Source organism: Ctenopharyngodon idella, chromosome 19, assembly GCF_019924925.1.
Source record: "Ctenopharyngodon idella isolate HZGC_01 chromosome 19, HZGC01, whole genome shotgun sequence".
Taxonomy (NCBI): Eukaryota; Metazoa; Chordata; class Actinopteri; order Cypriniformes; family Xenocyprididae; genus Ctenopharyngodon; species Ctenopharyngodon idella.
The window spans coordinates 4860862-4878999 of NC_067238.1; the positions used below are offsets into that span (position 1 = coordinate 4860862).

Sequence of the window (18138 nt, forward strand, 5' to 3'; positions counted from 1 at the left end):
AAGATTATGCACAAGAAAGCCCGCAAACAGTTTGCTAAAGAGAACAGGACTAAGGACATGGATTACTGGAACCATGTCCTGTGGTCTGATGAGACCAAGATAAACTTATATGATTAAGATGGTGTCAAGCGTGTGTGGCGGCAACCAGGTGAGGAGTACAAAGACAAGTGTGTCTTGCCTACAGTCAAGCATGGTGGTGGGAGTGTCATGGTCTGGGGCTGCATGAGTGCTGCCGGCACTGGGGAGCTACAGTTCACTGAGGGAACCATGAATGCCAACATGTACTGTGACATACTGAAGCAGAGCATGATCCCCTCCCTTCAGAGACTGAGCCGCAGGGCAGTATTCCAACATGATAACGACCCCAAACACACCTCCAAGAAGACCACTGCCTTGCTAAAGGATGTCTCCAGACCTAAACCCTATTGAGCATCTGTGGGACATCCTCAAATGGAAGGTGGAGGAGCGCAAGGTCTCTAACATCCACCAGCTCCCTGATGTCGTCATGGAGGAGTGGAAGAGGACTCCAGTGGCAACCTGTGAAGCTCTGGTGAACTCCATGCCCAAGAGGGTTAATTTTCCATTATTAACCATTATTTTCCAGTGCTGGAAAATAATGGTGGCCACACAAAATATTGACACTTTGGGCCCAATTTGGACATTTTCACTCAGGGGTGTACTCACTTTTGTGGCCAGCGGTTTAGACATTAATGGCTGTGTGTTGAGTTATTTTGAGGGGACAGCAAATTTACACTGTTATACAAGCTGTCCACTCACTACTTTACATTGTAGCAAAGTGTCATTTCTTCAGTGTTGTCACATGAAAAGATATAATAAAATATTTACAAAAATGTGAGGGGTGTACTCACTTCTGAGATACTGTATGTTAAGCTGTCCTTTTTGTATATGTGTGTGTATATATACACACTATATTGCCAAATGTATTGGGACACCCCTCCAAATCAATGAATTCAGGTGTTCCAATCACTTCCATGGCCACAGGTGTATAAAATCAAGCACCTAGGTATGCAGACTGCTTCTACAAACATTTGTGAAAGAATAGGTTGCTCTCAGGAGCTCAGTGAATTCAAGCGTGGTAATGTGATAGTTTGCCACCTGTGCAATAAGTCCATTTGTGAAATTTCCTCACTACTAATTATTCCACGGTCAATTGTTAGTGGTATCATAACAAAGTGGAAGCAATTGGGAACAACAGCAACTCAGCCACGAATTGGTAGGCCACGTAAAATCACAGAACGGGTCAGCGCATACTGAGGCGCACAGTTTGCAGAAGTCGCCAACTTTCTGCAGAGTCAATAGCTACAGACCTCCAAACTTCGTGTGGCCTTCAGATTAGCTCAAGAACAGTGCATAGAGAGCTTCATGGAATGGGTTTCCATGGCTGAGCACCTGCATCCAAGCTTTACGTCACCAAGTGCAATGCAAAGCGTCAGATACAGTGGTGTAAAGCACGCCATCCATTTTTTCTGTTCAGTTTTTCCTTAAATGAAGCGGTAAAATGCTGATGAAGTGACTCTCAGAGCATCTCTGGGGATGAATATTCATCAAAAATTTGACAAATTCCATGACATTCCGTGATTAATAGTAAATGCCGTTGTTATGAATGGATTCCGCAATTCCGTTTGTGTTTTCTGCATCATGGAAATCATAGGGCCCTAGCATGTTGTCACATTTCACTTCCCTTTTTTAAAGGTAAATAAAGAAAAATGAATTAATGAAACAAGACCACATAATTGTACTAGACGAGTGAAATTTATGTGAAATACTAAAATACTAAAAATTCTCTGAACCCCAAGTGGATTTACACAAACTGAGAAAGTCAAAAAGTGTTAGGTTGTGCCCCACTCTACAGTGGCCAAGCAGCAGTTGGCCAGTTGCTTGAATGTGGTCCAAATGATTCACTGAAATGCTAGATTTCTCACAACTACTTGATGTCCCTGTTTGCAGTTGTCTACACCAACTGTAGAATGATGCATACTTGCAAATAACACATACATTCACAAACACTGCATACAGATGCTGTACAACTGAACATTGGCCAGAACTGGGATTAATTTTACTGTATATACTGTATCTGAGAAGCAATTTTTTTTAATATATACTAAACCCTGCCAAATACTTCATTTTACAGGGTTAAGTATAGGTCTGTGATCTTGTATAATATTTTATGTGAATAATGTCAACACACAGCTTTTTTTTTTTCAGAATATATACTTCAGGCCCAAAACATACTCTATGCAAATATGTGAATACAGACACTTCAATCTAGGGATAAAATGATTACTGGTTTCACGATAAATTCCAAATGGTCAGTATTACCTTTTCACCTTTTAATTATCGTTAAAACTGTGTTTGATTTAAAAACTCACTGTAAATACTGTCAAGTGCAAGATCTGTCAAATAGATAATATAATGGAGAGCGCTACTGAAAATGTGCAGCAATGTCTGGAATTACTTGAATGATAAAGTAGATGAAAATCGCAAGTTGTTCTGCTCCAAGTTGTAATATACATAGCATTTTAATGAGAACACAATTGTAATACTTTTTTTTGTGTTTAGTTTTCTGTTTCAGTGCATTGTTTTAGGAAAAGCACATTCACAACAGAAATTACATGCACATTGCTTTACTTGTGTTGCTTTTATACTGTATTCACATTTGATTTGTCAAGGTTGTGTTCATAAAACCTGCTGCACTAGGTAAACTTTTACATCTTATGGTCACATGGTGCCATCTTTAATTTTAATGTTATTATTTTAATATTTATTCAAACAAAAAGTGCACAGTGCTGCTAATTTTGTTTGTCGGTTTTTAATATAAAACTTAGAGAAATGATTTCAATGGGTTCTATTTGCTTTGATGTGATGTGACGTTCGCATCCGGTGTAGACAAGTATCGGCTGTTAGGACTGAACGACAGTGGGTGGGGCATATGGCGCAATGATGTAAAACTATTCGTCGGTGTCTTGCTCTGGAGGCAGGCATATGCAATTGTATTTTCCTGTGTGACATCACAAATCCCACAATTTCCAAACGAGCCATTTTTGGAGCTTGGTTAAATAAATGCTTTCTTTATAATGAGGAGAATGTTTTAAGCTATGAAACTTGCAGGATGTTGTAATTAGAGATGCACAATGTATCGGCCGCCAATATTTATAAAGCTGTGATTTGGACAGCATGCAAATACTGAATTGAGTTCTCTTTCACTTCTTCTAATTCACAGAAAATTATAAAAAATGCCCGTCTTGGCGAGTATTTTAAACATAGTGGGTTATATCTTAAATTAATGTAAATAGTGTACTCTTGATTAAATAACTTTTGTAACTTTAATAAGGATTCATGTATATTTAATTTATACAATGAAGAATATATTTTACATTTGATTACTTTATTTCTGTACCTGGAAAATACTGTTAAACCTACCTGAAAAGCTCTGTTTATTTCATATACATCTTTGTTCTGTTGTATTTATGTATTTGTGTTGGCCTGTTGAATGTTAAATGTATCTGATCCATGTTCAATAAAAATTATTTGATGCAGCAGCAATAAACTAGCTAAGTATACCTTAATGCATGTGTTTTTGAACTTTGCAAATTTAAAACATGATCAAAACACTAATCTATTTTAATGACAAAAGTTCAAATAAGGAAGCAAGTGACAAGTATCGGAATGAGCCAATAGTTGTTTGTTAAAATCGGTATTATATCAAACAAACAAACAAACAAAAAAATCCTATCGCTGCACCCCTAGTTTTAATGGTACAAAGCCCTCTTATATTTCAAAAGATCAAGGAAAATTTGATTTTGAAAATCTGAACAATGTCATGAATTGTTTCATTCTGAAATGTCAGACTGCAGTTCTCAGTGGGCATTAGCATGAAGTAAACTTCTTTCATAAGTTTTCTCTTTCAACTCAAGTACTATCATGCCGGAGCAACAGTTGAAAGAATATTTCTGAGTAAGTTTAAGTTAGTTAAACTGTTGACATGTTATTTGCTAATTTTTGTTAACATATCCAGTGGCATAAATATTGGATATAGAAACTCTATTGCCCCCTTGAATACCAGCTTGTTACTGGTTTGTCAACAACGTAGCCTAACAAAGCACAATAGAGGGGGACATGCACTTACTCTGCACTGGCTAAACATTCGCCTCTGCATAGACTGTGTTGCTGGTCTTACATGTACATGTCTCAGCATTACTTCACTGCTGTCCACATAGACCAAGGCCTGGAATCTTTGGCTTTTGAAATCCATCTCCTGCAGAGTTTAGCTCCAACTCTGATCACAGGCTATGTTCACACTGTCAGTCCAAATCCAGTTATTTGTGTATCCAATTGGAATCTGATCTAAAATCATTGAATGTTTACATTGTGTATCGCAGCTGTTCAGATTCGATTTGTGTGTCCCATGCTGCTCTTTCATTTTCTGGAATATCTGCATTGGTTTCTATGGCAATGATGTTGTGTTGGTAGGTATACGTCAAAAACAACATCAGCAACTGCAACATGGAGGGGTTTGCAATACAGATGTTGTCTTATTTACAACATGACAATGTGTAGCCACCGCACTGGACTACTGTGTCTTATGAGGCAGCTGCAGAAACGTAGGATGTGGCTATGGTGGTATGGCGGTATGCGTTGCTTTATTCTGTGCTGTCATCTCCGACAGTTTCATGTCTCTGTTATTTTATCATTTTCTGCTTGTCCGGCACTTTGCAACATCACAACCTTGTTTCTGCAGTGACTATCAGCATGTTTCCTATAACAGCGTCTGATGTATACGTTTTACGTGGTGTGAAAAAACACATAAACCACGCGAAATTCGATCAGAGCAGTCAGACTCACATATAGATGTAGCTCAAAACGAATTTGTAAAAATTGATCTGATTTCAGTCAGACATAGTGTTGTCATGGTAGCAAAATTCCAGTAGTCGGTACCAATACCAGTAAAATTTTACGGTTCTCGGTACCAGTTTCGGTACCACGGGAAAATCTGTTGGAACTATTTTACTATTTTATTTAACTAACCTATTTTTAAAAAACATATTAATATGATGGTAATCATACATATAAATATTTGGAGTGTGTGTGTGTGTGTAGGCTATATATTCTTCGATGAAATAAATTTTGAAATATAAAAAAATAAATAAACAAATGCTTAAACATCCATTTTGAAACAGACGTGTGTGTTTATTTTAGCTATTCCTTCAGTGAAACGACACACTACAGCCTGTAAAACTATTAAATAAATATCAGTAAATAATGGTAACCTAAATAATAAGAAAGTTAAGTATTATTCTAAAAAAACATTCGATTTTTATTTCCACACAAAGATGCGTCATATAGCCTACTGCTCTGCGCTTTGAGAGAGATGTGGGACACGAGCAGGGAAGAGACCATTTCTCTTTAATAATAACTTCATGTTATCTCCTGATGGTACAAGCAACTGACACTTGTTGTAAAAGGTCTGAAGAGCTAGTTTTATCTTCAGACATTCAGGCTATGATTGAGTTTGCGCTGCCAGAGAAAGCGAAAGTAAAAATCACTAGCGTATGTGAAACGCGCTATACAAATAAACTTGACGCGCCTTATAAAGCCTAATAACAAGCGCAAACTGTGTTGAATAGAAAATGACGTGCAAGCAAAAAGGTTTCTGTCCTACGGTGTTTTTCTACTTTACCACAGTAAGGAATGCAAATAGGCCTAATTAAAAGCTAACAAAAGGGAGATTCCATGTTCAGTGGAATAACTAATAAAATATTGTTAAATTCTCTACTAATCGGGTGACCAGATCGCAATTCTTAAAACAGAATACAAACCCGACAAAGCTTAAAAGTATGGACTCATGTACCTCTCTCATTCGGCATGAACCAAAATGTTTCCATGGCTGCGATGTCACATTTAATCGCTAACCTATTAGCCTATTTCTTCTGTAAAAAAAGCTTTGCGCTTCACTCGTGTCATATTCACGTAAAATACTGGCACAGTATTTTACTGGTATCGTCACATTTTCAAAATTTCAGTACCGAAGTACCGGTACTTTTGACAACACTAGTCGGACATGCACAAAAATCGGATTTGGACTGACAGTCTGAACGAGGCTAAAATCACCTGTCTGTAGCTTTCTAGTAATCCTGAAGACCTTGATTAGCTTGTTCAGGTGTGTTTGATTGAGTTGGAGCTAAACAGGAAAATAGCACATTCTATTCCAAGATAATAGTTGCCTTGTGACTCCAAAACCCAAGTACGCCTTCATTCTGTATGGGAGCGGTGTGCAGGCTTGCGTGGGGGATTGTGGAATTGGCAGCAAAGCACAGCAACTAGTGAGAGTTGAAAGCTGCATCCAAAAGCTGAAAAATAATTCAGTGCTTAAAAGGGTTGTTCATCTATAAATGAAAATCTTTCACCCTCATTAAAATCATTAAAATTTCATGTCATTTAATTTTTCCTTACTTTCTTTCTACTGGGTAACACAAAAGAATCTTTGAGCTGATTTTGTGCATACAATAAAAGTCAATATGGTAAAGTGGGGTAATTTACAAATGTGTGTGTGTGTATATATATATATATATATATATAGTATCTCACAGAAGTGAGTACACCCCTCACATTTTTGTAAATATTTTATTATATCTTTTCATGTGACAACACTGAAGAAATGACACTTTACTACAATGTAAAGTAGTGAGTGTACAGCTTGTATAACTGTAGATTTGCTGTCCCCTCAAAATAACTCAACACACAGCCATTAATGTCTAAACCGTTGGCCACAAAAGTGAGTACACCCCTAAGTAAAAATGTCCAAATTGGGCCCAATTAGCCATTTTCTCTCCCCGGTGTCATGTGACTCGTTAGTGTTACAAGGTCTCAGGTGTGAATGGGGAGCAGGTGTGTTAAATTTGGTGTTATCGCTCTCACTCTCTCATACTGGACACTGGAAGTTCAACATGGCACCTCATGGCAAAGAATTCTCTGAGGATCTGAAAAAAAGAATTGTTGCTCTACATAAAGATGGCGTAGGCTATAAGAAGATTGCCAAGACCCTGAAACTGAGCTGCAGCACGGTGGCCAAGACCATACAGCGATTTAACAGGACAGGTTCCACTCAGAACAGGCCTCGCCATGGTCGACCAAAGAAGTTGAGTGCACGTGCTCAGTGTCATATCCAGAGGTTGTGTTTGGAAAATAGACTTATGAGTGCTGCCAGTATTGCTGCGGAAGTTGAAGTGGTGGGGGTCAGCCTGTCAGTGCTCAGACCATACGCCGCACCAAATTGGTCTGCATGGCTGTCGTTCCAGAAGGAAGCCTCTTCTAAAGATGATGCACAAGAAAGCCCGCAAACAGTTTGCTGAAGACAAGCAGACTTAGGACATGGATTACTGGAACCACGTCCTGTGGTCTGATGAGACCAAGATAAACTTAAACTTAAACTTGGTTCAGATGGTGTCAAGCGTGTGTGGCGGCAACCAGGTGAGGAGTACAAAGAAATGTGTGTCTTGCCTACAGTCAAGCATGGTGGTGGGAGTGTCATGGTCTGGGGCTGCATGAGTGCTGCCGGCACTGGGGAGCTACAGTTCATTGAGGGAACCATGAATGCCAACATGTACTGTGACATACTGAAGCAGAGCAGGATCCCCTCCCTTCGGAGACTGGGCCGCAGGGCAGTATTCCAACATGATAATGACCCCAAACACACCTCCAAGATGACCACTGCCTTGCTAAAGAAGCTGAGGGTACAAAAACCCTTTTGAGCATCTGTGGGGCATCCTCAAAGGGAAGGTGGAGGAGCGCAAGGTCTCTAACATCCACCAGCTCCGTGATGTCGTCATGGAGGAGTGGAAGAGGACTCCAGTGGCAACCTGTGAAGCTCTGGTGAACTCCATGCCCAAGAGGGTTAAGGTATATATATATACAGTGGTGGTCAGAATTATTGGCACCCTTGGTAAATATGATCAAAGATGACTATAAAAATAAATCTGCATTGTTTATCCTTTTGATCTTTAATTCATAAAATTAGCAAAAAACTAACCTTTCATTGAAGGAAAAGAATTGAAAGTGGGGGGAAAATCACATTATGAAATAAATGTTTTTCTCCAAAACAAGTTGGCCACAATTATTGGCACCCTTTTATTCAATACTTTTTGCAACCTCCTTTTGCCAAGATAACAGCTCTGAGTCTTCACCTATAATGCCTGATGAGTTTGGAGAACACCTGACAAGAGATCAGAGACCATTCCTTCATGCAGAATCTCTACAGATCCTTCTGATTCCCAGCTCTATGTTGGTGCTTCTTCTCTTCAGTTCACTCCACTAATTTTCTTTAGGGTTCAGGTCAGGGGATTGAGACAGCCATGGCAGAAGCTTCATTTTGTGCTTAGTGACACATTTTTGTGTTGGTTTTGATGTTTGTTTTGGATCATTGTCCTGATAGAAGATCCAACCACGGCCCATTATAAGATTTCTAGCAGAAGCGGTCAGGTTTTGTTTTTTTATCTGTTGGTATTTGATAGAATCCATGATACCATGTATCTGAACAAGATGTCCAGGACCTCCAGCAGAAAAATAGGCCCACACCATTAAAGATCCAGCAGTATATTTAACCGTGGGAATGGGGTACTTTTTATCCATGTGTGCACCAAACCCATCTGGTGGGTTTGCTGCCAAAAAGCTCTTTTTTTAGTTTCCTCTGACCATAGAAGCCGGTCCCGTTTGAAGTTCCAGTCATGTCTGACAACTGAATATGCTGGAGATTGTTTCTGGATGAGAGCAGAGGATTTTTCTTGAAACCCTCCCGAACAACTTGTGGGGATGTAGGTGCTGTTTGATATTTTTTTTAGGCTTTCTGAGACTCAAGACTCAACTAATCTCTGCAATTCTCCAGCTGTGATCCTTGGAGAGTCTCTGGCCACTCAAACTTTCCTCCTCACCGCACATTAGGATGATTTAGACACAGGTCCTCTTCCGCGCAGATTTGTAACATCTTTAGTTGATTGGAACTTCTTAATTATTGCCCTGATGGTGGAAATGGGGATTTTCAATGCTTTAGCTATTTTCTTACAGCCACTTTCTATTTTGTGAAGCTCAACAATCTTTTGCTGCACATCAGAACTACATTCTTTGGTTTTACTCATTGTGATGAATGATTAAGGGAATTTGGCTTTTGTGTTTCCTCATGTTTTTGCTCCTGTGGAACAGGAAGTCATGGCTGGACAATTTCATATTCATGATCACCCTGGTGTGCTAAAAAAAATGTAAATATGAATAGGAATATACTTGAGATATTTACTCATAAAAAATTCTAGGGGTGCCAATAATTGTGGCCAACTTGTTTTGGAGAAAAATATCTATTTTATAATGTGATTTTCCCCCCACTTTCAATTCTTTTTTTTCAATGAAAGTTTAGATTTTTGCTAATTTTATGAATTAAAGATCAAAAGGATAAACAATGCAGATTTATTTTTATAGTCATCTTTGATCATATTTACCAAGGGTGCCAATAATTCTGACCACCACTGTATATATATTAGGGCTGTCAATAGATACATTTTTTTAATTGTGAAATTAAGCATACACCATTTATCTTGTTTAACACGTCCATTTTGCCATCATTGCCTATATCCAGCAAAGTAAACCATCAGATTGAAGTGTGATTTTCACAAAACTGTATTTTTCAGCTTTTTTCAAGGTAAATTTAGATGTCTTTCTAAAAAAGGACACCAAATAACCAAATGATATGATTTCATATAATTCATACATTTATGTACACCAAAGCACCCATAAAAAAAATCACAGCAAAAAAAACGTTCCAGAATTTACAGTGTGTAGTATGTTAAGGTGACCAGATTTCTGAAATGGAAACTGGGGACATTTCCTATTTGAGTGGTCAAAATATCACCAAAATCTCAATTGATATTATCTATTTATTAAAAAACAGGGACAATATATTTTTGAATGTTTTTGTTTTTAATTGTTGTGGGTTCCTTATAGGCTATTATTACATTAATAATTATGATTTAGTTTTATTATTAGGATTTTTGCTCTGGTTTTAATACAATTCACCAAAAAAACTATTACAAGATTAATAGTAATCATTGTAAAAGCAGTTCAAAACAACATGTTATAACAGAAGTATGATTTTACAAAAGCACATTGCATTACAAAAATAAAACAACATAAATATAAGATCAATATAAAACGGCATTTAACAAATATTTTTTTAACATTATTGAATTTAATATTTTAATTTTCACAGGCTGTTTTTACTGTATACAGAAATTACAACTGTTTTAACTTTTAACTATTTTTACCTATTATTTTGCATTTTAGACTCATTTTAAGTACAAAGTACGTGTATTATTTTATTTTATTTTATTTTTTTATTTATTCATATTTGAGTGTACCTTCACCACGTAGTTAAGACGTGTGTGTGGAAATTAATGCGTTGTGACCGCAGAACTTTTGTGGACGTTTAAAGTTGTGCAAAACAATCTGGCACCCTGAGGCTCTGTTATAAAACATACAAACAGTATTACTTTAATTTAACATGAATAGTTAGTATGTTACTACCTTGAAACCGATAACGATGTTTTTGATATTTGACGATAATAGCGCTTTGCTCTGGTCCAAATCCAGATTACGTTCCTCATGAAGTAGCGGCGCGCGCGACCAAGTGTAGCTGCACAGCCCCCTCTGTTGGTGAACATGATCACTACACAGTTTCTCCAGCAGGCTGCTGTATGCTCGTCATGCTTTTTGCAATGTACAGATGCTGGTCATATAATTAGAATATCATCAAAAAGTTGATTTATTTCACTAATTCCATTCAAAAAGTGAAACTTATTTATTATATTCATTCATTACACACAGACTGATATATTTCAAATGTTTATTTCTTTTCATTTTGATGATTATAACTGACAAATAAGGAAAATCCCAAATTCAGTATCTCAGAAAATTAGAATATTACTTAAGACCAATACAAAGAAAGGATTTTTAGAAATCTTGGCCAACTGAAAAGTATGAACATGAAAAGTATGAGCATGTACAGCACTCAATACTTAGTTGGGGCTCCTTTTGCCTGAATTACTGCAGCAATGCGGCGTGGCATGGAGTCGATCAGTCTGTGGCACTGCTCAGGTGTTATAAGAGCCCAGGTTTCTCTGATAGTGGCCTTCAGCTCTTCTGCATTGTTGGGTCTGGCATATCGCATCTTCCTCTTCACAATACCCCTTAGATTTTCTATGGGGTTAAGGTCAGGCGAGTTTGCTGGCCAATTAAGAACAGGGATACCATGGTCCTTATACCAGGTACTGGTAGCTTTGGCACAGTGTGCAGGTGCCAAGTCCTGTTGGAAAATGAAATCTGCATCTCCATAAAGTTGGTCAGCAGCAGGAAGCATGAAGTGCTCTAAAACTTCCTGGTATACGGCTGCGTTGACCTTGGACCTCAGAGAACACAGTGGACCAACACCAGCAGATGACATGGCACCCCAAACCATCACTGACTGTGGAAACTTTACACTGGACCTCAAGTCAAGTCAAGTCAAGTCACCTTTATTTATATAGCGCTTTTTACAATGTAGATTGTATCAAAGCAGCTTTACATTGATAACTGGTACATTGTTTGGCTGCACAGCAGCTCTTTAAGAATAGTGTCAATGCAGGCAGATCAAAGCACTGTTGAATATCAAATGTCAAGTCAAGTGTCCCTCAAGCAATGTGGATTGTGTGCCTCTCCTCTCTTCCTCCAGACTCTGGGACCCTGATTTCCAAAGGAAATGCAAAATTTACTTTCATCAGAGAACATAACTTTAGACCACTCAGCAGCAGTCCAGTCCTTTTTGTCTTTAGCCCAGGCGAGACGCTTCTGACGCTGTCTGTTGTTCAAGAGTGGCTTGACACAAGGAATGCGACAGCTAAAACCCATGTCTTGCATACGTCTGTGCTTAGTGGTTCTTGAAGCACTGACTCCAGCTGCAGTCCACTCTTTGTGAATCTCCCCCACATTTTTGAATGGGTTTTGTTTCACAATCCTCTCCAGGGTGCGGTTATCCCTATTGCTTGTACACTTTTTTCTACCACATCTTTTCCTTCCCTTCGCCTCTCTATTAATGTGCCTGGACACAGAGCTCTGTGAACAACCAGCCTCTTTTGCAATGACCTCTTGTGTCTTGCCCTCCTTGTGCAAGGTGTCAATGGTCGTCTTTTGGACAACTGTCAAGTCAGCAGTCTTCCCCATGATTGTGTATCCTACAGAACTAGACTGAGAGACCATTTAAAGGCCTTTGCAGGTGTTTTGAGTTAATTAGCTGATTAGAGTGTGGCACCAGGTGTCTTCAATATTGAACCTTTTCACAATATTCTAATTTTCTGAGATACTGAATTTGGGATTTTCCTTAGTTGTCAGTTATAATCATCAAAATTAAAAGAAATAAACATTTGAAATATATCAGTCTGTGTGTAATGAATTAATATAATATACAAGTTTCACTTTTTGAATGGAATTAGTGAAATAAATCAACTTTTTGATGATATTCTAATTATATGACCAGCACCTGTATATGCGGGTTGTTTTGAACGAGCTATAAAACGGGGACATTTCCGGACAGCTCCAGTTGGGGACAGAACACCAAAAACCAGGACTGTCCCTGTGCAACAGCAAAGAGCTTGTTTACATTTTAGACAAGTCAAGTTGCGATACTGAACAGGACCACATGGAAATGCCAAAAAACCTAAACCAACCGCCTTGACCTGCATATATACTAGTGCACAGCAACATACACAGGACAAATCCAAACATTATCCCGAATGTGTGTGAAAACAACGTGAATGTACTGAAATGTGTCTGTGCATAAATACAACGAATGTGCGATCAGTGCGTCACGAGCGCTTACATGATTTGCGCATCAACATAACGGACTCACGCGTGCTCCTGTACGTCACCGCAATCGTCTTTAATTTGATTGCAATCCTCATCCATCAAAACTTTCATAGCAAGAAGCTCGTTTGCTTTATCCAGCCGAGAAACATAGTTTTCATATGATCTGATAAATGATGTTATGACGTCAAATTATTTTAACGCGTTAAGGATTTTGAATTAATCGCATGCATTAACGTTGACAGCCCTAATACATACATACATAGTCCTATCTATATATATATATATATGTATATATGTGTGTGTGTTTGTGTGTAAAATATATATATATATATATATATATATATATATATATATCATAAGGAACATTCACAGTTAGATAAATGTAAATGTGAATGTATGTTTTTGATTCAGTAAGGCTTTGTCAAGACCCTGGAGAGGGTGCAGAGAAGAAAGAGGTGAAAGAAAATGCTGTTGTTTACTGTGGTGATTGTTTGAGCTAGTTGGAGAGAATGGGTTGTTTGTTTTCACTCTGACTGGGATTCCAGTGCTACGGGCCACATCAAGCGAATTAGATTTGAAGGGAATCTGAACAATCAAATTGTGCTTCATAATCCCAGGAAAACTGAAGAGAAAAATGTGTTTTTGTTTCTGAACAGTGGGCATGTGAGCTTGTGTTATTTAAAGGTGATGTTTGATCTCGTTTTCTTGCATTCACCCCCCCCCCCCCCATTTTGCAGCACGATAACGGAATTTACAAGAAGGGATTTTTCTTCTGTAAACAAAAGTGTGAATTAGCAGTTTGTGTTGTTTTAAATGCATACAGATTAAAGAAGACAGAGTTGCTTAGAAACAGGGTTAATTTTGGCATTGAGAGCGTTTAATTTTGTTGGCTGAATTTGAACCATGATTGATTGTAAATGCTAATATGAGCAGGAACACATTTATATATTTATCAGCTCCGTATGAATCCAATCACAGTCCATGCACTGTTGTATGGGGTATTGTTTCAATGACAATAGCAGTTGAATAAGTGAACACAGAAACTGCACAGCTCAATGATTAGCCACATATTAATTAAAGGGATAGTTCACCTAAAAATTAAAAATTTGTCATTAATTACTCACCCTCATGTCATTCCAAACTCATAAGACTTTCGTTCATATTTGGAACACAAATGAAGATCTTTTTGATGAAAACACTTCAAAAAGTTCATAAAGATATCATAAAACTAATCCATATGAATTGAGTGGTTTAGTCCAAATTTTCTGAAGAGACTTTATTGCTTTATATAATAAACAGACTGAATTTAGGCCTTTATTCACATAAACATTCATCAACTCACACATCAGTTGTGGTAAAGGAAAGCTCAAGCATATTTGAACCAATGAGCTTCCACAAGAGGTTTGTTCTTGTGTAGCAAGCAGGTCAAGCAGGTTCAGTTAAGCTGCAATGTACATTTTTAATGGTGTACTAGATTTCTAATACTAGAAATCATGAAAATGAAACTGCTTTCTATTAAAACATTTATCACATGGAATAAAGATCTGGGGATCATGGCCCTCTTTTTGAATTTGTGTGGGATAATGAACAGAACTCGGTTGTTTTCTAAAATGCTTGGTGTGATGGTAGATGGTAGTAAATTAGCAAATTAATTTAAAATACACTTTTTCTGAAAGGTATATGAAAACATACCAAGAAGAATTGTCCTGATTTCAAACATTTATACATTTATTAATGAGAGGAAACTGAAAAAAAGTAGAGACAAGCCCAAAATGGAGAAATTCTGGTAAAAGGAAAAAGTAAAATAAAACTTTGTTTTTAAAAAAAATATCATTTAAAGTTAAACTGTTGTAATGTTTTATAACTTTTTGAACATTTCCAGCATTTTTACAATACCATAAAACACTGATAATAGGGATGTAACGATATCAAATTCTTACAGTACAATAATACCTCTGTATAAAGTCCATGGTACGATATTTATTGCGGTATTTAAAAAGACAAATGAAGACTTGGAAAAAGTGCCATAAGTGTTAAACAATGATTGAACATTACAATGATGTACAAATTAACCATGTCATATCCTGTCCTCTTTTCTTTATTCTCTAATCATAACTGTGTTTGTGTTTATTACACTTGTAAAAAAAGTTTAACAGACTGCTAATCTCAACAAAATCACTAACACTTTACAGTTAGGTTCATTAGTTAACATTCGCTAACTACATTAACATGAACTAATAATGAACCGCATTTCTACAGCATTTATTGATCTTTATTAATGTTAATTTCAGCATTTACTAATACATTTATTAAAATCAAGAGTTGTATTTGTTAACATTAGTTGTGTGAAGTAAAATGAACAAACTATGAACAGCTGTATTTTTATTAACTAAGGTTAACAAAGATTAACAAACACAGTAACAAATTAATTGCTCATGGTTAGTTCATGTTAGTTAATACATTAACTAATGTTAACAAATGAACCTTATTGTAAATTCAACACAAATAAGATGCTTGAACACACATTTAAGAATATTTTATATATAATAAGTTGGATTCATAAAGACTTCACTTGTTTCTGAAAGAATGATTCAGTGATAGATACATTTTTAAGAGTAATTTGTTGCCACCTAGTGGCATAATAATGCAATCGATATAGTCATTATTTGAAGCACCCAGTTACTTTCAAAATGTGATTTATTCTATTTTGATCGGTAACGTAGACATCAGCGCTTATATCTGAATAATACACTTTTGTATACTTCTGTGATAACTGGAATATTTGTAACACAGAAATAATGAGACTGTGTGTTTGAAAAGATTGTTTGTGAAGCTGTTTATATCTAAACATGCCACCGCGAACGCAGAATGGAATATCTCAATTTTATTTTTGTCAAAGTTGTCATTTAGGTATTAGATCATGTGGGTGATGAAATCGAGAACACAATCTTTTAAAGATTAATCATGCAGCTTCGTGCATCTCTCTCTCTCTCTCTCTCTCTGCATTGATATCTGACGTACATGAGTAGTGCGAGGGCTTTCATTGCTATAATATTCATTAGGTGAGATGTTTCTGTTTTAATAAAAATGCCCACCCATCACATCAGAACCGTTTTTCGACAAAAAATGTGCAGAAATTGTTTTAAACTGTAGGCAAGAGATAAAACTTGGTGTTGAGTATTTTTTGGAAATAGTATTCTGTGAGCAGAGATAGCAACTCTTCTCAGAAACACAATTCAGTGACTTTTATATTCCTTGTGATGGGCGGCTTTTTGGTTACTAGAAATGTGCAGAAAAGTTTTTTTTTTTTTTTTTTTTTGACAAGATGGAAGTAGATAAAATGAGAGTACAATTTTATCCATCTCACTGTCCCTTTACTGTATTACAAACATTTTAGTTGAAAGGACATTTGCTGCATAAATGTTGAGCTGATGCTTTTGCTGGCGGATGATAGAGAAGACTGATGTGCTATAGTCTGAAAGATGAAAGGTTTTAGATGAAATGTTTGCTGTCATTAGAAATCACAGTTGCAAACTAATGTCGAAACCTGAAATTCAGCATCCATGGTAACTGATAATGTCAAAATGAGTGTTTGGTTAAAGCCAAATTATTTTATGTCACTAAGATGTAAAATAGTCATATCCAGCCTCAAGATTAAACTCTAAATGTAATTCAAAGGGTCTTGTTACCACAACTTAAATAAATTCATGGTTGCAAGTTAAAAATTCTAGTTTATTGATTTAAGTAAACCTTTTAAGTTGCAAACATTATTTTGTTGAGTTTTGTTGATTTAATAATGGTGATCATTACATTAACTTAATATTGTGTGTAATTTAAACTCAAATGTCTACATTAATTTTATTTGGTTTTAGTGAAGAGAAAGACCTGTTAGTGTTTAATGCGGTTATGTTTGACATTTGACAGAGTTTCTGTAATGCTGAAGTTTTTATGGTTACCATTGTGCTGAAAAGTATAGATACATGGAGGTAAACACTGCATTGACTCTATAAGCAATGACTGAGCTGATGCCAGTGACAAGTATTATCTTGTTCATTAAGTTCACATGCTAAATAAGTTACATTTAGCATGTTCTTGTCAAGATTATGTTCTATTAGTTTTTACTTTCATGGACTAATTTTGTTTATTGTCTGTTTCCTATTTCCTTTGTTCTAGTTTTCCCACCAGTCATCAGTTACCATGGATATTCATTTAATTATACAGCACAGCACATTTTTTCATATTCAGCTAAATGCCGCTTCCTGCAGCATGGGCGGTGCCAGGATGTTTCGCTAACAGTATATCATTGCAAAGCAGAGGTGGGTAGTAATGTGCTACATTTATTCCATTACATTTACATAAGTAAAATTTGAAAAATATGTTTTTTTTAAAAGTAGATTTAAAGGTGGGTACTTTCACTCTTACTCAAATAATTTCTAATGACAAAAATTTACTTTTACATAGTTACACTGGCCGACGCTCCTGTCGATACTTTATTTTAATGCATGAAATTTTAAGAAATGCGTAGTTTATTCCAAGAGCACTTTCTCTTTTTACTGGGGCATGAGCAATGCCTAATTTGTGAATTAATCACTCTTTTGAGTCAATTCTTTTATAATGGGTTGATCAATCAATTGGCAAAATGGTCTGTATTGGTTTGCGAATTAGTTTGAGTGTTTTGTTCAGTTCAACTGCATGCACTGAATCGTCTGTGGTTTGGTGAGACAAATCTACCTTTGCATTGCATTTATTACTGATAGCCTCTATGAAATCAATATATAATTTTTTTGGCTTTTAATATGAATATGTTAGCCTTAGTGGTATCTATAAGCTAGTATGCTCCAAAACAATGACAAAATTTGTATTTAGAAGATATAAGGGTTCAAAACTTACAGTCTCTGACATCTGCCAATATGGATCAATGATTTTAATGGCTGCACTTCAGCTCATCAGATTTTCTGTCCAATCAAATGCTCTCTAGAATCTGAAGTGTCCCACCCCTAATGCATTAACTTGAAACTTAAAATAAACAGTTCTCATGTTTTGGGCAGGTTGGATCATGTACCTTTCCCGCAGCAGCTCACTCTGTTTATTTTTAGATGCATTTTTTCCATAGAAATGCGTTATTCAGTGCTGTAATTTGACGTGATAATGACATTCATTGTTGATTATTTTCATTATTGATTGTTATCAATTTATCGATTTGTTGTTGCAGTCCTAGTTAATTTAAACAATGATCGTTTA

General features: G+C 36.5%; 1 protein-coding gene across 5 annotated transcripts in view; it reads left to right on the forward strand.

Moving 5' to 3' along the window:
- The window catches only part of thrb (thyroid hormone receptor beta), a 180251-nt gene that overhangs the window by 25263 nt on the left and 136850 nt on the right, over nucleotides 1–18138 (forward strand). For 3 of the 5 annotated variants that reach the window (XM_051872870.1, XM_051872873.1, XM_051872874.1), the window contains exon 2: nucleotides 17071–17213. The exons of the other annotated variants lie outside the window; for them this stretch is intronic. The gene's annotated coding sequence lies outside the window, so the exon portion shown is untranslated. The remainder of the gene's footprint in view (nucleotides 1–17070; nucleotides 17214–18138) is intronic. 5 annotated transcript variants of the gene reach the window in all.